General features: G+C 44.9%; 1 protein-coding gene across 9 annotated transcripts in view; it reads left to right on the top strand.

Moving 5' to 3' along the window:
* LOC135368658 (discoidin domain-containing receptor 2-like) overlaps window positions 1-25,972 on the top strand; it is a 363,200-nt gene that overhangs the window by 31,787 nt on the left and 305,441 nt on the right. For 6 of the 9 annotated variants that reach the window (XM_064602081.1, XM_064602083.1, XM_064602082.1 and 3 more), the window contains one exon: window positions 1,722-1,812. The exons of 1 other annotated variant lie outside the window; for it this stretch is intronic. The gene's annotated coding sequence lies outside the window, so the exon portion shown is untranslated. Of the gene's footprint in view, window positions 1-1,721; window positions 1,813-21,165; window positions 21,447-25,972 lie in introns of those variants that run through there. 2 more of the 9 variants (XM_064602085.1, XM_064602080.1) reach the window with 1 other exon arrangement.

The raw sequence follows: 25,972 nt of genomic DNA, 5'->3' as shown, positions 1-25,972 counted from the left end.
TTCTAGAAACGAAACCGAAACTAACAGTGCACACAAAGCGATATCATATAACAGATTTTATTTTCAGATTTTTTATTTTCATCAGGAGCTCATCGAAAGAACCGAGAAAAGAGAAGACATGATTTTTCCGAAGTTTTCAGTTTTATGTTGATCTCCACATATATATATATCTCACAACACACACACACACATAGAGGATGATAAGATGGAGCTGATGCCGGCCAGGGGGCTGGGCGCTGCCCATTATCTCACAAGAAATGTTGGGAAGTCCGCAGAAACCGCTGCCAGTCAGAAACGCGGCCGACAGTCCTCCTTGCCCCCACCTGTGGACTGCTTCCTCCCTGTCTTGCCATTATTATTCATCTTTTTTTTAATATTTTAATTTTTTTTTTGCGACAGGGTGCTATTCAGACAACGCTGTAATAATGCTCGCCTTGAACTGGTGTGTGTAGAACACTCCTGCCTGCGGCGGGGGTACGAGCGTGAAACCCTTGGAGATTGCCACAATTGTTTTATAAATCAACGTGGCGAATGGTGCGCTAAATTTAGAGCCAGAGGAAATAAAGATTGACGTTGTAGCTCGTTTCGTGCCAACCCATATATCCCCGTGAGGCTGTATGTCACACGAGGAAGTTTCTGTCTTGTGCAACCGTTCTTCCACGTCTCCTATCTGTAAAGCGCCGTAACTGACACACTGAGTCGTTCCGCACCGGCGTTTGACAACGCACTCAACACACAATAACAAACCAGTTCTCGAAGTCTGTTCTTCCGTTCCTTTCCGTGATCTTCTCGTCCGACAACTCGGAAGATCGTGATCGCCCGAACATCTTAAGTGCTTTTCGCCCGAAGTGCGAAATCTGGTCAGCGGGAAGAAGTAGAAATAGTTTTTATTTGTTTCGGTTTCTCTTACCAGTTCAACATTGCCAGATCAGTCACGCTGTTCTCGTCTAATGGCCGGCAATAAATCACTGATAAGAGAGGAGCAACAGAGTCTTTCTTTCTCTCCTCCCGCACTTTGAAGTGGGGCTCGATAATCAATCAACATCGCACAGGATCGTCGGGTGCTTGCGTGGAAATAAGTTTATCCAACTTGGAGGGAGTACGTGGCGATAACACTTGCTACTCGTATTTTGTGATTATTCCTTCGTTTATTTATTTATTTTTTGTTTTGGCCTCCATTCCGCGCGCTATGAAATGGTGGCCACTGCATTTTTTCCGTGTTTATGAAAGCACCTCGCACTTGTTAAAAAAAAGAAAATCCTCGAGCACTCATGCAATTGGATGTTTCTGGATAAAATAAAGTCTCGCATTGGAGAGCTTTAGCACATCGGAAAGTCTTCACGATAACGATACCGAAAACACGATAAGCCAACGGATCTATGTTTTTTGTGCATTGAGATTTTGACACGTGCACTCTCCCACACTGTTGCCTTTGGTGCCAAGTTTTGTGGGGATATGTTTTCATCTATTCCATTTCACAGTGTATAGATTTATGTAGTTTCCCTTTCTTCTTTTCTCAATAACGCGTCCTGGAGTATAGCCAGTCCCGAGTGTCTCGGAACTAACATCTCCATTTTTTTCTCTTTTACAAATCAATCAATCAATCGCTCTGTTTCTTTGAAGCGGGTGACATCACATTGCTAAGCTTGGATTTAATAACTTTGTTTATCGTATCTTTTTCGTCCAGTCCCTTCTGATGTTCCAAAACTCGCTCTTTCCAGAAAGCCCACTTGGGAACATCGGTACCACGCTTCTATTTTCTGCGCGTCGACCTTTGGTGAATCTTGCTGAGCTCTCACAAGTATCCTATAGGTATGTATATCTTTCTCTCCAGTCCATTCTGCTGTGTGTACAATTGGTATTAGAAGTCCCGGCGCTATACGAAAAGTGAAATGTGACACGTGTCGATATGTTTTCCCCCTATATACTTTATTCGCAAGTGTCTCTCCAGTCTTTCTTTAGTAGCGTTGAATTATGTAATGCCATGTACGGCTTGTTCGTCACCGTACGGCTCGACAGGGAGCATGTTGGGAAAGACACGTCTTGCGCCTTGTGCGCCTAGCAGGCTTTGGTATATACGTTGTGTATTTGCGCGACCCAACGAACGAGAGAGAGCGGTGCTGGCTTCAGCCCCTCTTGTTGACACTGACAACACGGCAGAGAAAAGTGGTCCGTGTTTTCAGCGAACTGCGCAATATGCGCTCTCCCCCCTAAAGGTGAATGTTCCTCTCTTCGGTTTGTTTGAGTGGTCCCGACCGTCCTCAGTGTTGACCTTACGTGGTATACACTGCAACAGACGGTTACATTTTGTTTTGCAGTTAGTATATAGGTGGCGTCAAACTTAACGACACTCCACGTGCAATAGAAATTGAAATGTGATGACAGCACTAGTTGAGAAAACTATGCTCTATCCGTGTAATTGGTTCTTTTCGTTCACTTTCTCCATCCGGGAGAAATATTGAGATTATGACGATGGGAAAAAAATCGAAGAAATCGTTGTGCAGTGTTAAAGCTACAGCCGTTTCTTTTCCTTGACGTCGCTTAAACGCTGCACGAACTGGCGTGATGTAATACCGACTCACGAGTGGGAGTGCTGAACACAATTATGGGCGAACAATGTTTGGGTTCAAGACAGAATGTGTACAGTCACCTTCAAATGGAAGGTCATGTACTTTATTAGAATATGCTTCGCGTATGCGAAGCACGAAGGTACAAACGTCTCATTAAGGGAAACGCGGGCTACCGTTTCATTTTACATTATCATGTCGACAAGCAGCATTTGCTGCAGACTATGTGTCAACCAGCTATAGGAAAATTTGTTTTCTCGATAATGTTCGTTTTCTAACAAATAGAAGCGAAATATAAATAAAGACCACGTCTATTTAAATGTTCAAGGGATGATGCGGAAGGGACTAATGATAGGTGAACTTGAAAACCTTCTGCTCGGTATTAAAACGTTCGAATTTCTACGTAAGTCCGTGTAAAAGTAGCGGAATCGATTTTTTCATTAGAACGTGCGTTCTCTGCTGATAACGGGAAATTTTGAACGCAAACGAAGTTTCCTAATGTATCGGAGAGCCGATAAGGAAGACCCGAAATGAAGCGCCATACGGTGGCGGCCAATTTTCGAGCTTCATTGGATGTTTGCACATAAAATGAAAGAGCGGAACGGGGAACTCCATATCCAGACCCTTTAATGGGGCGCGCGCGCAGTATTTCATGTTGCTGGTTTATATTCATCTTGTTTTAGACAAGCGCACGGGGCATTTGAATAGGATAGGTAAAAAAAAAAGTAAAGGAGCATAGCAGATATGTCTTAGAATGGAAATCTTTAGAATCACCAAGCTGCGGATTATTGTGCGAAATTATGGTGGCCACATTGGTCGAAGCGCAGGTGTTACGGAAGAGAAATTACGAATTTAATTATTGAATTAAATTGGAGCAAGAACAACAGAAATGTTGACCCATGAACACACGCAGATAAATTATAAGTTAATCGTGGGAATGTATGGATCCCGTTGAGATTTTGTGGACTACTCCGGTGCTCTTGAGTCGTCTATGTCTTAGGCTCACCTAATATATCTACTGCTCATTTATTCATTTATTGATCTTCGTGACGACGACACTCTTTTGCAGTTCAACTTTTACGACCCTTTTGGCGGTCGTGTCAAGAGGTTATGCTTATAAATAAGTACACACTTATTGGAACTTATGAATACATTTAACACGGTGGTAGGAGAAACAGGCACCTTTATCAAGTTAATCCTGAATATTTCTGATTAATCATTTATGTATAAGTAGTTACATAATCGGCTTTCCAAAAAGATGTGATGTGATGTGATGCGATAGAAGAAGAAAACCCGACGAAAAGATGACTAATGAAATGCCTTGCAGTCTGGAACAACATCGTGTGAGACCATGCAGTGTCATTAATAATCACTTGCATGATTGATGCCTCGTATGCACATGCCCTCTTCTCTCTATCCTTTCTCCCTCTGCTCTTGATTCTTCCTCTTCCTCTCGACAGCATGAATTGACAGTATTTAGTGTTCTCTGCGGGGCCGTCGAAATGTTAAAATTCAGTATTAGAGCAGTATAGTTCTCAGTCGTGCATGTGTCGAGGACCCCTTCTGGGCTGGTGGGAGTGATAGGGGACCCCTTGAAGGGGTCACGCTCAGAAGGGAGCAACAGGTACGGGCACAAACCACATAGTTGCTGTTTCAAAACTGAGATAATTTAGTATTTTTATAGCACAAATAGCAATGAAAGAATTAACAACAACCACAACTTTACTGCGAGGTGATGAATGGGGAGTTTCATCGCCAGGGGCGATACTCTATTCCATTGCTGGTGGTGATGTGGGGAATGAAATAATGAGCCCCTTCACAATAAGAATCGAAGTCCTATGGTGTCCAAAAAAAGAGCTCTGAGGGCAGAGCGTTGGTGGGCTGGATTTGCCCGGGAAGTGCCCTTGCGGACCTCCATTTGTGAATCACTGTTCTCTAGAGCATTTCTCGTGTTTGAGTTAGCTGTGAATAGGTAGAGATGAGACTTGACTGTTCTTTTAATATATATAAACAAAATTTATTACATTAACCCGATGATATGTACTGTGTAAGCAGTTAATAATGCCAGTAGTCGGAACGGATCCGTGCAACAATATGTTGCTCACTATGGCGACCATAATTCCCGACAATGTGTCGTCCATGACACTATTAGGTTTCTGTTGGTATTCTGTAATTATCCTTTTTTTTTTCCTTTCGTTGTTACGTCACTAGCATTATCGCCGTGTACCAGCAGGCTGCCCAAGAAACTGGGAAACTGCCTCTAATATTCGCATCCCATATCCCTGCACCGTTATCTCGCTGCCATCATGCTTATTCACAATCTCACTTCCCCAGTACACCTCGTAAATTGACACGGGGCGCATAACTCCGGTATCGAAATCACACATCGTGGCACACGGACCAAAAATGACCAAACGGAGCAGAAGCCACAGTTTATCAGGACGTCGCAGAATTAGCCACAGACTCATATTTCGAAGACGCGGCGATGGCCAATGAAGCGGTTCCCCGCAGGACCGATCCACTGGAAGCTATGGCTACCGCAACGAGATCCCGTCTAATCGCATCTATTCAATGCCCGTGTGTGTATCCCTCCGCGTGCACGTGGCTTCAGGTATAGAGAGGGGCACATGCGTGGCTGGGCACGAAGAAACGGGTCGGACCACTGCTTGCAAATCCACTTTCCCCCCTCTGTGATCTTCGGTGGTGGTGGTACATACAAGCCTCGCTTCCGGAAGACCGATCTCGTGCTACAAGAGTGAATCACGTGTTGCTCGGACCATATGTGACACCGCACGGCTTGGATGCGGGTTGTTGTGTGCGTGTATGTCTCTCTCTCTTTTTCTATTTCGTTGTTGTTTCTTATGGGTGGATGGGTGAATTTATAAAGCTTGGTTTGCGTTTAGGCGAAGCTGGATGTGGTGTCGAAGGGAGAATTTAACGGTTTTGGATGGGAGAAGAAAAACAACAACATATGATATTGAAATATAGGATGTAATGGAATGTAAAGGCCTCTGTGCTACGGTGACGGAAATGAGACTGAAGAGGCCAACTCGTCGGAGTTTAGAGAGATAAAATAAGAAATGTTTAAAGCATCAAAGGCGGCTCTGGGAGAAGTAGCTGACGTGCACAGTCCGAGAAGGATGTGCATTGTGGCCTGTAATACGCGTATCACAATACTGGCACTATAACGCTGGAAATTGACGCCCTGAGGCTGGAACACAGAAGAAAGGACAACACACTAATAACACGCCGTTGGAAGTCGTTGGAAAGGTGTGTTAGCTTAGCTCAATAGACGATTTCAGAAATTGCATGGCTGGCCCGCCATAGAGCGCAGTGTTGCGAATGCCCCACCGCACCTTGGGATTTAGTTTTCATGAGCCAGACAGAAGAAGAAGAGCGCAGACGGTTTCGGTTTTCCCTCCTTCGTTCGAGCTATAGGCAGGCAAGCACGAATGTAAACCATTTCCCACGATGCATTGCGCGATGCGCGTGACTTGGGCGACGGAGGGCCCTCGTGCGGGGCACAAGGCAATATCTGAAATCGCCTATTGGTAGAGCCCAGGACCGGCAATCTAGGAGATGTGGGTTCGAATCCTATACAGCTGGCTAACCTTTTGAGTGACTTCCTTCTTTCATGGCGCTAACGCGCCCTGCATAGAAGCTTCCCTGCACTACTAGAAGAGCAAACTGCGCATTTACAGCGGGCTTATCTGAGGGGTAGTTTAGAAGTTTCTCGCAGAACCTATATGCCTACTAGCGGCGTTATGATACAATACACGCACTTCTAATGACAAAAAAACGTATTCAAGATGCTATCGAAGATTCGGTACCGTTCACTTGCTGAAAAAGTCAGACACGTGTGAATCGCAGTACTATATAGTGACTGCTCCTTGCAAAGCAATAGCTGCAGCGGCAACAGCACAAAATTGTAAGACGTTGCTCGCCGATGTACTGCTAAAATTATTACCCCAGTATCAATATCGTTTCTTCAATAAATGCTCAGCAACGTTCTCTTCTACGACTCATGTTTATCATCCCGATATTAAAATATTTTCCAGGACGCAACCGGCGAGCGCAAGCGGGAAGGAAAGAAAACAGGTCTCCCGCGGGCTGAGCGATTTCGATATGGATTCTTCAGCCTACTGTGAAATAATACATTTTCTAAATTTTGTAGTCACGCAGACACACAGCCACAGCGATTACGGTTCCAAGTAACACGCCCTTGATCGCATACTTCCTACCGCTTTCTCCAAACGCGAGAGTAAGAAAACCTCGTACCCATATCTCTGTAACATTTCCGCAATATATCAAGCTTCCGAAAATGCAATTTTGAAGATTCCTTCAATCGAAAACAGCCTCCCTGAAGCAGCAGAGCGTTCACGAGAAACAAAAAAAGTTTGAATCCAAATTACCTTGCTCCGGCCGTTATTATTTCGAGCTCTCAGATAATTTCCTTGAAAGAAATTCGCGAACCTTTAAACTACTGCCTCCTTCTCATGCTCCTTCCCGTCGTTCGCTTTAGAACTTTCCCGCAAGGTGACGCATATTCGACGTGTTTGCGCTTCAAAACAGAAGCGCCAACCAAGATCGACTGAGCTTACGCCGCACGCATGCGAACCGGCCCCCGCTGTTTACTTTCTGCATTGATAGAGGCCGAGCAGTGTGGGAGCAAACCCGTAGACAAAAGAAACATGCCCCGAAGATAATCCATTGAATTCAACGTCGCCGCATATCGAGGACCGCGGCAAATTCACGTGGAGGCCATATACGAGAGAAGGGGGGATGAGCCCTCATATACAGGTGTCACAAAGGAATATGCCGCGGGGTATTTGAGCCGCGGCAGAAATTTTAAAAGCGCGTCGTCCCGAGATCGCTTCCGTTGCGCTATATATGGCGCGTGTTTTTGAATAGGAGGATGCGAGCCCCGGATGAAGGCACAGCGTGAATAGGAATATCTGAATGGCGCGACTGGGATCCGACAGAGGATATGGGGATATGGAGGCTTAGACGCAGAGACTGCGGTTTTTGTGTCTGTAAGAGCGTGAAATTAGGAACGAGGGAGGGATTTCGAATCAAATTGGTGGTAATCGAAGATTATGGTGGACGCCGGGAGGTATGCTGACAATGCATATACGGTCTGGACGAGGAAAGCGAAGGGAAAAGAAAAAAACCTTTCGTAAGCTCACGTGACTGGGTTTGTCTACAAAAGTGCGCACGTGGAATGCGACGTGACATAATCTGTGACTTCCCAAGCAGCACAATGTACTGAAAGCCGAGTGCAATAGGGGTGAACGGGTAGGTGGAAGATCTTGAACAGACTCTTGAAACTATACCCAAGCAGCACAATGTACTGAAAGTTGAGTGCAGTAGAGGTGGACGGTATGTGTCTTATCAATGTTCTTTAGCCTGACGAGTCTTTTCAAGGCCTTCCACCTACCCGTCCACCCCTATTGCACTCGACTTTCAGTACATTGTGCTGCTTGGGCTGGCTTACTAAAACAGGCGAGGATGAGTGTCGTCCCCGTCCTCTGCGTTTACAGGAATGCGACAGAAACGTATCGCATCGACTTATCGCAACATATTCTGTCGAACAGGGCCATGTTAACCAATCCACGGGTCGGTCGGGATGGGTGCGAGGAGGTGCGATAACTCGATACGTGATGTGATGTGATGTGATAGAGGAAGAAAAATGGGGGCGTGACCAATGCAGACTGGGCTACCCCAGACCACTTAACCGCAGTTAATTGAAAAGAAAGAAGGAGAGAGAGAGAGACTGAGCAAAAGTAAACGACACATATACAAAACTTAAATGCTTGAGAAGTCTTGCCGAGGTCGACATATATAGTCACTTAGGATGAAGTACCAGTGGCTCCTGCAGCGTATTGTAAAACTCTAACAGAACTTCACATTAACCTGTACACGCACACAAAAGCAGACATACTATACAGACAAACGGGTTGTGCGAATAGTAATGTTGAAACGGAAGCGAACACACACGCAGCACGTGACGTGAGACACAAAGGACAAACGCAATGCTTTTTTTTTTGTTCGTGTTAGCGCCGCGAAGCAACTGTGGCTATGAGCAGCGTACAAATGTGGACAGATACAGAGAGAGGACAGCAGGATGAAGTGGGGGACAGGGGGTTTGGTATGCGTCCTGGGCCGACTTCAGGGAGAACTGTGCCAACATTCGTGAGGAAAGTCTTGGGAAAACCTTAGACAGTGCAGCCGGTGGTAGGCTTCGAACCCAGCACCTCCCAGTCTTCAACACGACCTTGGTTTACCACAAACGAGCGGGACGCCTTAACCCGCTCGGTCCAGACATGTACAAAATACTGCGCAAAAGTAGTATTTAAAATAAAGTACTAAATATTCCACGTAACAAGTATTTAAAATAGAGTGCAAAATACTCAAAACTAAAAGGAATTTGAGTAGACTACTAAATACCCTCAGAAGTATGTAAGATACTCTTTAAAGTACTTCAGTATTAGCAGTAAGTGATACGCGTATTCCGAACGGTGCCATACAAATGAAAGGAATAAACTTCATCCGCCATAGTTAAGCGTATTTTTTATTTGCCAGTAATGTTTTCTCTGTAGTGTTATAGTGTAGTAGTGTTTTCTCTGTTCTTACCACGCACGCACACGCACACAAAAAAGTAAGCGAGCAAATCCTGAGGTTATGCTGTGCTGTAGGGTACGGCGGCGAGTCCCCCTTTTACCCTTGCATTTTTATGTTCATTGCCACTAGTGTCATAACACGCTAAGCCAGAACGGATGCTTGTTACCGAGAATATTGAGCTCAACTTACAAAAGAACCGTATACTGCAGGGCTTAAAACTTATCCTTGTCGCGTTCTTTTCATTGGCCCCACCCTTATCACGTTATTCTATTCTTTTACTGTCAGACGTGCGGGAAAACACTGTCTGACTGTGCTTTCCAGTCAAGATTGACCTGTCACGTTCATTGACCTCAACCCCAAAATGCAGGGTATACTGCTGGACTCAGAGTTATCTCCGTACTTTTGTGTCGATTGGCGCCCAGCCGTCCCCACGTTATGCCAGAAGTGAAGCTTATTACTGGTAATAATGGGCGCAGCCGCAAAGTGCTTTGTCTTTGTCGTTTTGTGGACGGCGGGAAAAATTAAGGGAAATGTTAAAAAAAAAAAAGAAAAGAAAAAGAAAAGATGTTCGGGTATATGAAGCTATCTTTCGTACCCTGAGAGAGTCCATGGTCAGACGGTTAGGCCATGTAGAACGTCTGCCCACAACAGCGACTTGGCTCTTCGACTGCGAGCCTGCTGTGATACGAGCATTAATCAACATGTTTGAAACAGCAGCCGGCCTCACCCAGTATACGTAGCCCACGCTAACTGTAGAAATAATGTCTAACACAAAGCGCTGTCAAAAAAGAAAAAAAGTGACAGCACTCCATTAAATCTTGTGTTACAAACGTGTTGATCTTACAATGTAACCAGCTGTTTTTAACACAAATGACATAAGAGAAGTGTCGGCTTTTCTTTGACTGCGCTGTGTGTTACAAAGTAAGTAACTAAGTCAATAAAAATGAGATGTTGATTTGCCACCTGCATTTGTATTCTAGTTATACCGGACATAAAACGAGTCCCTCGTATTTCGATACGAGTACTTTCTGCTTAGCGCTGTTAGAGTTAACGACGGGTGTCCAGAGCCACAAGTAAGAATCACTCAGCAGTAGAATGTCACCAAGGCATACATACAAAAATGAAAAGAGGGAGAGAGAGAGACGGTGCTGTCATTTTCTATACGTCTATGGGGGTCAACGGCCACCCAACACAACAAAGTACACCGCAGCTCTATGCCAGCGCACGCTTACGCCACACTTGTAAGAGTCACAAAAAGCATACACGGAGCCGCATTTTTATTCACTCACACACACACACACACATACATACGTGTTGAGCTCTGATCCGGATCCGAGTTAAATCATGACAGCTCGACCTCCGACCGGCGATCTATCCCCCTTCTGTCAACGCCAGTTCCGACGCTTTTCTTTCTCTCCATTCGCTTTGCGCTCGTTGCGTAGAATACAAATTACCTGGGAGACAATGCTTTCTTTCATCAATGCATCCGTCGCGACTGTCGCCTGCTACGTTTCACGTGTTTATTCTGTATATATATATCTGTACCTTTAGAAGCAAGAAACTACGACTCACGCAATAAGACAAGCTAGACGTCCTGCGGCCCATCTGCGTTTGAAGTCATACTATGTGTTCTCGCCGATGCGACCACAGCGCTTAGGAGCATAGCGACGGCAGTTTTGACATACACAAAATATTCATTCGAAATATCTGTATCGCAACTGAAACTTCGGAAAATAATTTGAATATTCGCACTTTATGTGTTTGTATTGTTTTGACCCACTATTTTTTTCAAGATTGACATTGTTTTGTATATTGTTTCTCTCCCCCCTTTCTCTCTTGTATCAGTGTTATCAGTGTTCCACCCACGTAATGACCTACGTGGCCTTTGGGTTTTCATATAAATAAATAAATAAATAAATAGATAAAATATAACGAGAGTTACAACTTATCGTTATGCACGTCTGAACGTCTGGGAACAAGACACCGATTACATCTCAGAGGAAGCTGCATTAGTTTATATTTGTCATCGCCAAAAAGAACCGTCCAGATTGATGATGTCTCAATCCCACTAAACCTTAATGTTCTGTTAAGCCCTGCACTGTCGCGAACGCTCTCCGTGGCCAGGACAAAGAGAGTCAACGTCGAAATAACCATGATTGATTGATAAAAAAAAAGGGCGATGTTAGTCCCAAGCCATTCGGGACTGGCTACTCCAGGACGCGTTATTTAAGACTCGTTATATGTAAAACAAATGAGGGGAAATGAGTTACTTTCTTCTCCTTTTTCTTTCTCGAAATAACTAAGAGGTGTGCGCGGATGCAGTTACATCCTCGTTTGCAGACATATTTATTTTTCTTTTTTTCGTTTGCGCTGATAAAATGCGGATAGAACGAGCGCGACTTTGCAGTGCACGCGGATAACAGCATTTTATCCGCAATGTCAATATCCGTACTAGTCAGTCCCTTGAATGGCTTTGACTTTAACCGCTGTGGATGACATTATGTTCCAGAGAAGGTTTGGCATGCTGAAAAGTAAAAACGCTTGCAACATGACGTTTTTGGCGTGCAAATGCTTTCTTACAAATGCAGTGACCGCCCCGGATGAACGGATATATTCAGTACCCGCGCGGATACGGACACGGATACATCTGTTTCAACTAGCGCGGTTTCGGGTCTTCATACGCGGATACCTTGCAGATACGGATACTGGTTATCTTATCCGCGCTACACCTCTATAGATATAACACGGGTGGTAATTGTAATAGGGCTGCGCTGCTAGCGGGCCTCGTTGTCTCTGTGCTGTACGTTCTGACACGAAAGAAATCGAAGACTAAAAATGTCTGTCCACAAGCTCTCTTCGATTCACGCGAATATAATTTATAATGCACGTCGGAAGCTATTGAATTTATGATGACACGAACTTTACTCTTCTGCCGTCCAAAGAAAACATTTGGAGCAGCGACACACGCATGAGCACGCTCAGTGTTCCTAGTCCTGTCTTCTTTCTTATGTTTTTTTTTTTGTGTGTGTGTATGTGCCGCACTCGTGAACAGACGGACAGCAGTTACTTTGCAATTTTTTTGAAATACTGTGCAGCCGCATAAATGTCATTGCACAGCCTTCCTTGCCGTTGCTAAGACTTTGTCCCGGTTGTGAAGGAGTCCGGGAGCATCACTTTTCACGCCTCATTATCTCCATGCATCTCAGCCTTCAATATACTAGACGTCTCAAGGGACAAACCTTCAACCGGACAGTAGAAAAAGCTGACGTTGTCGACAAGAGTGGGTCGTCTTGTTCATGATGTTATCCGATCATAGTTAACGTCATGCAGATGTGACATGCCATAAATTCAGCGTCGCTGAGCGTTTTTGTCCGCCTGTCGTGCGAAAACAAATTGCCCTGTTGCGCCCGCATCGAAAATAAATACACGTATGCCGCACATGAAATATGTTGGCACTCCAAAGAAAATAATAGAGCCCATAAGCATGTCTTCACGACAGCTTATTTTCAGGAGGCCCAAAACGCCACCGCGGTGACGACACAGCTCCATTCTGTGAGACGAGCGAAGCATGGATGAGATATGTTTGAGGTTGAGGCAAGGAGATACAACGTACCTTTTGGTGGAGTACGTGCAGCCACGTCTTCTTATGCAGCCATGTTGCTGAACAGCGTAATGTAAGGAAGACATTAAAGAGAGAATTTCTGGACGATACCGTGGCACAAGAAAGCTGTAAAGTATTGCAGTCCTGGGGTTCTTTCATTTACAAATGAACATGTATGTACATGAATGAATGTACATCAACAAATAATTGTGGCCATATTGCCAGTGACTTCAATCATGTACAAGTTTTACAAACAAAGAACTGCAAAAAGAACTGGCGGCTGTAACTCCGTCAACACGCTAGTAATTTTAGCTCTGAGTTACCTGCAAAAAACTGACACCTGTACTCCGCATGATACCTGTCCCTTATAAATGTGATTAAGTGAAGCTCCGAGAACTGTAGTTCAGCTCTCTGGATTGTGGTTCACAGGATGAAATGAAACGGTTCGATATTTTGATTGATTGATTAGTAAAAAAGAAAGAAAGAAAGAAAAAGAGAGATATTTTCTTGCCAGTCTCTTCTATACCCGTTCAGCAGTGGTGCTAGCCTGTGGAACTTCCCGATGATGAAGAGAGTGATCGAGTTACTTAGGCAGGTCTTAGATTCTGGAATCATAATGGCGTTTCCTCAGGACTAGAAAATATTACTGCGTCGAATTTTGGGGTCAGGCGATTCAAATAGAGAGTAATTGCAATCTATAGGTGACGAGAAGCTGTAATTGCCCCCCGTTTAATCCCTCTCTTTTCGCTTCGAGCGCTGATGGTGGTACGACAAGCAGCACCACCACCTTAGAGTGCTGGACCTTTGTTGCCTATGACTTGCGAGATATGTATCCCTCACCGGTGGCATCAGAGAGGACACAACAACGGTGGTAGCTGCAAGATCACGCTTGCACATTTTCTCAACAGTTTCATGTCTACAGGTTATGAGTTAGGTGCAATCATTTGCAAGTTCTTGAATTCGCAGAACGGCGAATCGCGGCAGTACAATACGAATTCTGACCTTATATGTCCACGTAGCGAAAGAGGGAGAGAAGGAAATAAGCAGGCCTTCTGTATCTAGCTGGCGTTGGAACATGAGGCCGGATAGGGTGCCTGCAAGAGTTTTGGTTTCGATATAAGCTTCCCAGCTGTATTAGCAACTTTGTTTCTAATTTCTGAAGAATATCCCGAACTTATTGGACCGGTAATCCAGAAGATGTGGGTTCGAGTCCTACAGCTGGTAACCTTTTCAGTGACTTTCATCTTTCATCGTTAATTTCTTAGGCAACTTGAGGCCTTGTATTGTGATTGTCCCTTCCATGTTGTTCCAGCCTCAGAACATCAGTTCTCTCATTGTTATTTACACAGTCACTATAAGAATTTCGAATTGTCAAGGGGTCTCCCTTTAAGAACGTGGACGTTTGGGCGGTGCGTTGTGGTGTAGGGATAAATCGATGAATTTATTAAAGTAAATAATAAACGCAGCCAATACGTTAGACCAATGCAACCAATGTTATCTGTAACTTAATCAATAAAATTAAACTCATTGATTAAATTAAATTAATTGCTCGAATTAAATTAGAAGCCACGAAAGTAAATTCTACGGCCAGAACATCGCGGACCTCCCGAATGGAAAAAAAGCCCCCTCAATTTTTTTTTATTTTTTTTGTACTTAGTTTTTGTGCCTCTAGGTTCGGAGCACTATATCTTGGGCGTTCTGGGCGTAGCATAATTAGATTGATGTCACCATCCAGTCTCTCGATAATGCTTTCTGAAAGACCGACGCCTAACGACAGCAACAAAAAGGAGACCTTTGCATCGAAGGAAATGGTCACCGGGCCTTTGTCTTAACGCTCTTCGCCCTGCTGACTTTATTAAGTTTGGTGGGCAACGTATTCACTTAGTGACACGCTTATTTTCCTTTGGAATTCATGTCGCCGTTCAAATTAATTTTTCGAGCAGCCCAGCTTTCCTCTCTTGCATGAAAGAGAACTGCGGGCAGTTTTTGCGTAGAAGGAATCTGTTTTTCGTTGCGAGCTGTTTGCGACCCCACAATGCGACGGCTTCTGCCTGGCTGACCTTTCCTTTTCGCCTGCCTTTTTTTTTTTTTCGTAATAAACATATCCCCCCCCCCCCACACACACACACAATGTACGTGTGTTGTGCTATGCTCTTTCTCTGTCACTACGTGCTATTGCTGCGCACTCCACGGTGTAGGACCGAGATAGTGTACGTGTTGTCAACATCTGTGACATCACTCAGCTTAGGTCGACACTACCTTGTCGTGTTCAGTTACTGTGTTTTGTCTGTCTGTTTTTCTTTCTTTTTCGCTGCAGGCATGCATATGATGCATCTCTACCAAAAAGTACACCTTCTTCTGTTAGTTACGATATTGCCTATTCCTTCAAGTTTATTTTGACATGTATTGCTCATGTCGTTGCCTCTGTAACTTATTCGAATATTATGCAGAGTACAAGAGAGATATTTGCTCTGAGCATGCATTTTCGTTTACCATAACGCAATTGAGAACGCAAATAGGAATGCTGACTTACGTGCAATGCAATGTGTGTGTCCATTGTTGCTGACGTGCATGAATCGTACAAGGAGGAGCTGAACCTGGGCTACTGCATAGTATTACCTGTGGATAATGGCATAGTGGGCATAGTGGGTACCTGGTCATGTGGACATACCGCCAGTGAAGAGGCTGACCAGGCTGTCCTACGGGGTAATGCATGAGGTACCTTCAGCCCATTCTATCATCTTCCCCAAAGGTGACCGTCGGGCCCTTGTCGGTGCTATCTCTGCAGACAAGACGAGATCACAGTAGCTGCATGACATGACACCCTACTCTTTGTTCCACGCAGTGGATCCGTTTCTCTCTCTCTCTCTCTCTGTCGCTCCCTCGTCGCCTTCCGCACCACTACGCATCTTCTTCTTCTTCTTCTTCTTCACTAACTGAGCGGGAGTTGTAACTCCAAAAGGGCGCCTGCAGCTCCATTTCTTGTGAGTTTTGCCAATATGGCAGTGACTATCATACGTGACACTCTGTAGTGAGCATCACATGTACTATTGTGTTTTGTTTACACTTGCTCTTCAGTAGCGGCTCGATATACCGCTATTCTTCAAGAATGCACATAATGCTTTCATGGCCTTGTCTTGTTGTTGAGGACTGGACCAAGGTCCAAGAATCTTGCAGAAGCTGAATGCATTGCCCAGCTAATGCCCAGCTAATGCAAGCTAATGCATTGCCCATTGTTTGAGAAACATAGAAGAAAACTTCAAACGACACTGGAAAAACTTGACTACGCATCTCTTCTTCATCGTGTGCGGCTGAATGTTGCATTTACACCCGTTATGAGGCAGCGCCTTGGCTGTGCGCCTTTGTGCATAGTCCCATGCGCGAACTGAACTGCACCACCTACTTATGGGCTGCCCTGTCTACACTCTAAGAAAAAAGAAAAAAAAGAAGTAAAACGGGAGTAATTGCAGCTTCTACTCCCCTAGTCTGCAATTACTCCCAATTTTAGTCCCCTAACCCGACATTTAGTCCCGGCATTTACTCCCCAGGACTGCAAATTGTCACTAAACGCCGCGAATGGTCTCCTGAATGCAACAGTCTACGTAAATATGTGCCCTTTGTCAATTTGAACGACATAAGGCTGTATAACTCAGACAACGTGGCAATTTTCCAGCCACACAGAGTAAGAAACAGTTAGCGCATCGTTCTTCGCAAATTGTGCCCTAGTATGGCGCAAGATTTTACATCACTCGATATATCACGGTTGACGGTTTGGTTCAAAGTATTTTCATGCATGCATACCAATTATGTACCTGGGACCCTTACAACCGCGCGTGAAATGCAGTCTCCACTCTGTGACATTCATTTACTCCCGTGCATTTACTCCCGAAAGGGACTATTTTTTGTGGCAATGCATTTAGTCCCCAAAAGGAGTAAAAGTACTCCTTTTTTTCTTAGAGTGTACCAGCGGGAACGCGAGATTTTGCAGCACGGAATGCATGCAATCGACCAACCGTCCCTTTACAATAAGCAAGATGCTGGATCCCTGGTCCGGGTACTGCTCATATGCACCAAGGTCCCCGTCACCTTTGGGATTTCCTGTCATCAACACTCCTCTTCACCCTGCTTTGATCCCCTGAATCGTTATCTCCATCATCATCTTTCACTGTCTACAAATGGCACTAGGCCAGTCTGCTCGCCGGCATCAACCCCATATCATCATCGTCTCTATATGTGTGTGTTTGTGTGTGTGTGCAATTCAAAAGTAAAATGTTTTATTAAAATTTCCTTTGTAAAGCAGCTGAACTCAATGAGTGCTGGTTAGGCACGCGGCATTGCGCAGAGCTGCAGAGATTTCTTGGAAATGGAATTGGGAAAAGACAAAACGGAGATGCATATGGGCTCCCATCAACATGGATTCCGGTTACTTCCGGCGTCTTTTTTGTTTCTTTTTTCTGGGAATAGCAAGCCGCCGTAGCGTAGGCTAACCTTTCCCTCTTTTTTTCATAATAAACATATACCCCCAACTGACTGCCAAAGGTGTGACAAAGGGAAGCCAAGGGCCCAGGAACCCACAGATTCAAAATCCGCCCCCGTATCTTGAAGAAAAGGATATCAGGGCCATCCAGAAGAGGCAGTACGACCCCTGCTGCATGGAAACAACGAAGATTGCTAGGATGTAAAAGAAATGGCTTGTATAACCCAGTTCCGAAGCACAAAAAGAAAAAAAGAAGACCAAAACTCGAGTTGTCAGCGTGGCTGGCTTCTCGCAGCTTCATCGACTGCGCAAACATTTCAAGCGCCAGGACAAATCTCTGCGACCTGAAATTGACTTGCACCAAGATGGATGCGTTATTAGTCGTCGTATACCCATCGATTTCCAATCGCTTACCTCAGACTTGGTTCCGCTTCTCTTGGAACATGATCAAATTACGTCTGTGAATCTGGCGTCTGCCTCGTTCCAGTGAAGAACACACGACACCGGCAACTTACCAAATGGGCCAAGAAAAATCGCCTTGTGTCTCGGGGCGGCGCCAGCAGGTCGGCAATTACAGGTCGGTTCCACTTACGACCACTGTTTCTGCAGTGCGTAGGCTACTGCTGTGTGTAGCATTTGGTCGGACGACATCGTGAGGGAAAACGTTTGGCAGTTGGCCACGTATAATTGGAGAAACATGAGTCTGGCTTTGGGAGCTCGTTAGCTAATTGGAATGTTTGATTTTTGCGGCCACCTCTGTAATTTGGTGTCGTGTACGCGCGACCAGGAAACAAAAAGACAAGAAAGTGCACCGATACACTATGTCTTTAGTTGTCATTAATGTGTAGCCAGTGCCACACATTAGCATAGCTTCGTGCGGTTCATTAGCACCAAAGGATTTGCGATGTGGGGACGAGGGAAAATAGCGTTCGGCGTCAAATAACGCCTTTCTCATGGTCCCCATTGGTACAGCTTGGGACAAAAGTTTACGGAACACCAGGGTGTCGCATTTCGCTATTGGGACGAAACCCTAGCAGCCAAAAGGAGCACACACACACACACTGAAAGATTAACATAATAGCCGGTCACCCGTTTCTTGTTCGATCTCTTCCTAATATCTGACAGGGGGCCGCTCCGATGAAGAAATGTGCCAGTGCCGTGTTCCGTAAACTTTTGTCCCAAGCTGTACTTGTGTAGTGACCATGCTTGCAGCGCCACACAGTTGTGGCAATAAAAGGGCGCGCAGGAGCAGAAGGAGTTCACGGAGTCATAAACTCGTGAGACATGGCACATGACGGTCCATTCGAGGAGCTGCTGTCTTGATGTACTTCGTGGTTGACTGGGGCCTGTTGACAGCGACTGGTTAGGCTGTCACAACTTGAAACCCTTGAATGCATCAGAATTTGAAAGCGCCATATTCAAGGTCTGCAAAACCTGGATTTCTTTTATTTTTATTTTTTACAGGCCATCAAAACGCTTGGTTTTGCATCATTTTCTCATGGAACTGCTTGTGCAAATTACGCTTTTCCGGAGTCATAACTGTATCGCTTCAAAACAACGGGAGTTAGCACTCTTTACTGCATTAGGAATCAGCAGCAAGAAATGAACGGCACCCTCTATTTTATTAATACCTTTTCTTGATGTACTACGACCTTTAAAATTCAGTACTTGTCAGTCGCATATGGGAACTGATATTGTGCAATCCCCATTTATTCTCTCATGTGATACCTGTAGCTGGAAAATATTTCTGCAAAATATTGAAGCCCTAGTCATAAACTGTGTTTTGCATCACAGACAAAATGGCGTCTGGACCTCAAGAGGTCCTCGAAAACCCCTCAAGTTTTTATTCCTAAATTTAGTGGGAACCATGCTTTCTGAACGATAAAAAGCAGGTATTTAAGTGTAGAAGCGAGGGGTCGAGCCAACAATCTGGGGTTGTTGTCTTGTTTTGATATTAGAGTTCCATCCGACTACAAATTACGTGTACATGTCATATACAACATTCCATCCAACAGAGCGATTTTTTTTTCTTGCTTTTTGAGATAAGTTAGAAAAAAGGACGGCCTGCTAACATCCGGTTTCGGTTTCGCTTTCTGAGCTATCGCAACCTGGCGGACGTAACAGTGGGTGCGCGACCGAAATAAGGGGGATTGAGAACAGTTTGAGATGTGGCAAGACGTAATCAGCGAGTTTGTGATGTGATGTGATAGAAGAAGAAACAATCAAGCAATCAATAAATCAGCAAGTTTGGTTTCGAACCGGTAGCTTGATTGTGACTGACTGAACAAGAACCGGAAGTTAGTGACAGTGACGTCACAGTAACTAAAGCGCTGGCTATGACACACAATTGTAAATGATTGGCTGCGGATTTAATTGATTATTGATTATGACACCGAACATCATAAGAAAGCATGTGACAGCGTTTGCTTAGGTTTGACTTGAGTCTGGACTCTGTGGTCGTGTTTAATCCAAGAACGCCACTTGAAAGCCCTGGCTATGACACACGATTGTAAATGATTGGCCGCGTATTTAATTGACTGATTGATTATTACACCGAGGGTCATAAGAGAACATGTGACAGCGTTGGCTTAGGTTTGACTTAAGTCCGGACTCTATGATCGTGTTCAACCTAAGAACGGAACTTGTAAGTCCCACCCCACTCTTGTTCCTATTGGCTTCAACAGATAGCCGCAACGCTGCGTCGCGACAAGTGGTGCGCTGACATCGAAAGTATGGGCACCCTATAGGCGGCACCTGGTGGCATTCGAGTATATAATTCCTCCAGCGGAGTAACTTTGTTATTGATGAGTGATGACGGACTACGGACGTGCCGTTCTTATAGGTTGGACGCGACTATAATCAGGTCGTTAGCAAACGTGGCGCTTCCTTTAGGTGGTCCGTGCGAATATGGTAAACTAGAAGGACCATAGTGTTCACCATAGTGCGAACACGTTGAACAGGAATATATTCGTCAAGGACCAGCTGCCGTGGCATAGTGGTTAGGATGATCGCTTTCCACGCCGAGACTGGGAAGGGACACATGTTCGAATCCTGTCACCGGCTGTGCTGTCTGAGGTTTTCCCTGGGTTTTCCGAAGACTTTCCAAACGAATGTCGGCACAGTTCCCCCCTGAAGTCGTCCCAGGACGCATAGTAACCCCCTGCCTCCCACTCCTTCCTGCTGTACTCTCTCCATCTGTCAAAGTCTGTACGCCGCTCATAGCCACATTTGCTTCGCGGCGCTAACACGGAATTAAAAAAAAAATCGTCAAGACGTCAAACTGCAAATTCGTCAACTACAAAATAAAAGTAAAATGGTTCAAAATGATGGCGCAACATTAGCGAGCAATCTGAAAAATACACGTATCTATAAACCTGCAAGGCTGTTTTTCCTGCAAGCTACTGAGCATTGGGGTGAAGCCGTACAATCGAAATGATCTACTCTGTGACTGTAATCCATATTCGCCAGTTATCCATCTACATCTCACGATCGCATGATTTGCTACTCTAGAACTCATGTCAGTGATGATGATGATGTTGGATAGAGGAAAGCTAGTCACACTAAGTAGTAATTACTAATCTAGTGAACATGGGTGCTATTCCGTGGCAATGGCGAGACGTGCAACACATCCTACGAAGTTAGCGCTGCATTCACGAAACAGCATCAACAAGAGGCTCCTTGCGAATGACTTCGCATTAATCTTTCGCTTGCTACACGGCTTACAAAGCGATCTACGAATGCTGTCATCGTCTTCAGTCGTTCGATAAATATGGGCTGCCAAACGAGCCAGAGCAGCTGATCCAGTACAGTGATGCCGCGCGCCGACCACCCCTGGTTCCATCGCCCACCGCCAGGGCGACCACGAGGTGCGACCCATCCAAACAGCGCCCGACCAGATTAACGCAGTGCATTTGCGAGCTTCGCGAAGGTAGGAGCTCGGAGACATTGACCTGGTTCTGTTTACCTGCGACGAATTCAGTTTCTTATTCTATCGTGCTGATTACAGTGACGAATTTTTTGTGGCGGAGTTTGTGCTTCGCAATCGTGACTGTTCGATGTGAGTGACCGAGACGCTCTTCGAAAGCCTGTCGCGAAGGTGTGCCAGATACGAGTGATATTTGTGTGTTGTGTCGCCTGCATCAAATAGTGTCACGTCCTAAAAGTTCATCGCGTCGAAAAGGTAAGGAGTTAGGGGTAATATAATTATTTTTCTAAACGTTTAGCAAGCGGGTGATCGGCGCAGGGATTTTCCCGGCACCCCTTCCCCCTCATGATCCAAACATCTTTCAACACCCCCACAAAAACACCTGCTGAAAGGCAATAAATAAATAAATAACAAAAAGGCCAGAAAAGTAGCATATCACTCATATGCAAATCACTTTCGTATCAAGTTGCTTAACTGCGCTGTGTTCAGGGAGTCATTTATTTCCAGCGGCTGGCATATTCTGGCATATTAAGTCGAATTAACTGGTTTATTTACGATCGGCTGCAACGCGCTCATGGGCCTATGGGGTGTAGTGAAATGAATAAATACTAGATCACTGTTCCACCTTAGTTTCGAATATTGACGTTTAGCGTTACCTGTACAGTTGTCGATGAAGGAGACCTCCTAAAAAGTGAGGCTACTAAGCGCCTTTTCCATTATTTTTTGTAATAGGTGTCACTAACGTATTATTTCTGGTCCCTGGCATTTCATTCAGAAGCAACCTGTAGTAACGTGGCTAGTGACCAGTTGTGTCCGTTGTACTATTTATACCAGTTTTATCACTCAGAAAAAAAAAAAATATATATATATATGGAAAGTGTGGCGCTCATTAAGAACACGCATCACTTAAACTACGGTTAGTGGGTAGTTGAACAATTGCGGTACACACCTCACATCATCGTCATTCGTGTAGTTGTTGTTGTTATTGAGTAGTAGGTCGTGTTTGTTTAATGTGGAGTTGGTTGTGTTACATACACTATCAGCGGAACTCTTGAAGGTATATTTGTAATGAAGAAAGACAAAAGTCACTGAAAAGGTTAGCCAGCTGTAGGAGTCGAACCCACATCTTCTGGATTACCATTAATTTCTATGCACTTGAGGCTTTGTATGTATTTGTCCCTTCTATGTGTTCCAGCCTCAGAACATCAATTGCCATCAGGTATATTTGTATTTGCGTCAATAGTGAGTTTTAGTGCATCGTATGCTATCGCCTTTGCGTACGTAAGAGATAGCGTGGTGGTTCCGCGCACTGTGCGAAGCTCTCTTTATGGTTTGCGCGTGCGCAGAACGCTATCCCTTAGTTACGAAAAGGCGATAGCGTGCGGTACACTAAAAGTCTCTAATAACTATGCTCGATACGTCTGTAGCATTCAGTTTCGGAAGTCGACTTTTAATGTCTTTTTTAACTCTTTTAATGTCTTTTAAGTCTTTTCTAATGTCTTTTTTTCGACTTTTAATAACATTTAATGAATTTTGCGCACGTGTGGCTTTTTCTGGTTCTCTTTTCTTTCTTTGGAGGGTTAAACCCTGGTACCCAGTAACTTTTTCCGGATCTCGAAGGGCTGCAGGAAACGGGAAAGCTCTACTCTGCACTGCTTGAATTCCGCCTGGTGACAGTAGTGGTGCCTAATTACCGTTTTCTCTGGGTACTCGCGAATTTTGTGGCTCATTTAGTGAAAGTCACCACAACCATCACCTAGTACCTAGTACACGAAAGTTTCTCATTGGAGAAATATTCGTTGTACTTACAACCATCACATATTTAAATATGGAGTTGTAGTGATTGTTACATAATAAATAGTTACCAATAGTACGAGACATTCTCATCGCATACAAGGAAGCAGTAGATTCACGGCACGACATACTAACTCAATAGATTCTTGGACATACAGGCGTACGGGGTAACGGAACTGCAGATGAGATATTGATCTATTTATTTATTAGCAGACATAGCACATCTACCGTCAACGGAACACCTGGTGACATATTCCAAGTCGGGTGTGAAGAACGTGTTGAAATTGCTGACGGAAAACATATGCAGAAGGCAAGTATAGACAGACGTTCATCCGTGCTTCACTATAGATAGTCCCGGGGCAGAAATTTTGTGTTCCGTCCAGCATACAGCGACACCTGATCAGACACTTCTTTATCGGCTTTACCTGAATGTTCCTTGCAGTCGACAGTTTCTGCATAAAGTCTGCAGGGTAGCTAAGCAAACTGTCCAGCATTGTGCAACTGCATGTAGAAAACACGGAGCACATCCTCATGCACTGCATAAGATATGCACCCCAAAGAGCTACGTTGAAATCTGCTCTCGAATAGTTGGACCTTCGATATAGTCAAGGTGCTAGGTGTATGGGAACCCAAGGAGGGAGATGCAGCGTTATCAGCACTTGTAGAACTTTACAGTGAGCTGTGACATTGAAACTGTATTTTAGTACCGCGTGCTACGCATGTGTCGTCGACTCCCTTGTTCTGTTCTTGTAGAGTAGAATAGAAACAGAAAGAAAAAGTGGTAGCTGTTCCATGACGCTTGATGTGTGAAAGCACTGAATGATTTAAACGACTATTTCAGCACGTATGTCCTTGAGGTAGTTCTCCAGGGCACACAGCGCAGGTTGTTGGTGTTGGTTCTGTGCTTATATAGTTAGTCTCCATTCCGTTCACTTCTAGAGGATGTAGATATGCATGTGCATATGCAGGTCGGGGAGAGGGAGGGATGATGTTTTTTTCTACCTCTTCTTTCCCCCATTTCTGTAGGGTTTATTCATTTAGGAGTTCATTATGGGAGTAGCAGAATTCAATCTACCCCATTTTTTTATATTCAAATTCAATTCAGTTACCAAAAGTCAGCCACAACAAACACAGGGACAGAAGAATGTGTCTCTTCTGTCCGTGTGGCTTATTTTTTAATTTTTTTTCAACTCCAGGATCTGTAACTCGTGTCCCGTTACCAGTCGCTCCGCTAAAATCCAAAAAAGTTTTAGACACGTGCATGGAAACTCATCATATCATCGTCATGATGTATCTCTCTCTCTCTTACTTTGCATGTAAGCATCGCTGGTGTGCCTCCGTAAATGAATATATGTACATAACCATAGCCATAACCACTTGCTTGAGGACGTACCTGTAGTATCTAATTTTCCAATCGCGATAAGTAGTGTTGAACGTTGATAGTGCAAATAGTTCAACAAACTTCCTCAAACTTTAATTCTTCGTTCCGCTTCGTCCAAAGCATCAAATCAACGATAACGGACACGTTTATTAAAAAATACGATCCATTACCACATCAACACCGAATATCCTGTGGATGTACGAATAATGTCCTTGTGAGTTCGTACGTCCGATGGATATCCACCAAATATCCGTCGGACGTACGAAGCCGTTAGTACATTATTCGTACATCCAGAGGATATTCGGTGTTGTTGGGGTGGGGTACCTTCAGCACATCCTGGCGGCAGACTACACAATCACTGCCTGTCGCAGGAGGCACGGCGGATTAGATGGGGAGAACAACGGCTACCCTTTCGTCCTGCGAACCAAGTGATTGGTTTATGCGACACAGCGCTCATGGTACAAGCGAAAAGCCAGGCTCCCAATAATTCACTTATCCGGTGAGTGATACCGACCAGCTCGCCGGGAAGAGGGCAAACACGAAGCGAGAGCGTCAAATCAAAACAGAAAACAGACACCGTGGCGCCCGGCCAGAGCCGAACGTAAACGACCGAATGTGTGAAATCTGACGCGGGGCCCTCAGCACCACCTAACCGCAAGCGAGAGATAGGGTTCGATATCGAAAACACGTGTGTGCTTTCGAGTGAGATCACGCAAGAAAATGGGAATGGCGTGTTCTCGAGTGCCGCCGACGTCTGATGTAGTTCGCGCTGAATCGTTGTGGCTTGGGTTTGGGTTGTTGGTGTCTCGTGAATGCTGCTGGCTGTGTGGTGTGCACGTCTTGGAGGTCTGGTGTGCTGCGGTCTTTTTGTTGTTGATTTGTAATATGAGGCAGGGAAAGCAGGGTGGAATAGGTGCCTGAAGAATGCGTCATCAACGGCAGGAACTGCGCGTAAGAGCCATTGAAAGCGCTCCTATACGTTTCCTCGAAGAAACGCATCTGATTGACGTTTTGGGAACACTTTCTGGTTCCTTGTTTGCGACAATTGCCCCCACTAGTTGAGGATGTTTGTCTCCCCCCCCCCTCCCACAACTGCTGGATTTTCTACTTTTTTCTTCTTCGTCGTCTTCTTTTTTTTTTTTTTTTCCCAACTAACTGCATGCGTGGTAAGTGGTCTGGGATAGCTAGTCTGACTTCGTCGCGAGTTAATTCCCCCCTTTTTTTTTCTTCCACTATCCCATCACGTCACGCGTGGCTTGCGTGGTTGAGCAACTGAAAATGTTTTCTTCGTGCTGCTCTTTTATCCGACCAAAATCACGAAATCACCACATCAGACATCAACGAGCGGACGTTAGCTCGTCAAAAGTCCAATTTCACCATCAGCTCTGCTTTGCGGTGTGTGTTACTTTTGCTGACGTCGTTGGGTAAATTCAAAACCATTCGCATCCCAATTCGACAGTATAACCTTGAACCAATGAGAGAAGCACAGATTAACCGCCGCTTCTCGCCCGTGCGCGTAGTTTTTGTCGACATTCTCCCAGACGTTCCCACACACACGCATCGCACGATGCCAACATTCGCATGGTACGGCCCACCCGCCTCCACC

Source organism: Ornithodoros turicata, chromosome 9, assembly GCF_037126465.1.
Source record: "Ornithodoros turicata isolate Travis chromosome 9, ASM3712646v1, whole genome shotgun sequence".
NCBI classification, from domain to species: Eukaryota; Metazoa; Arthropoda; class Arachnida; order Ixodida; family Argasidae; genus Ornithodoros; species Ornithodoros turicata.
Note: the sequence above shows the minus strand (reverse complement) of the source record. Positions and strands in the feature narration are given on the sequence as shown.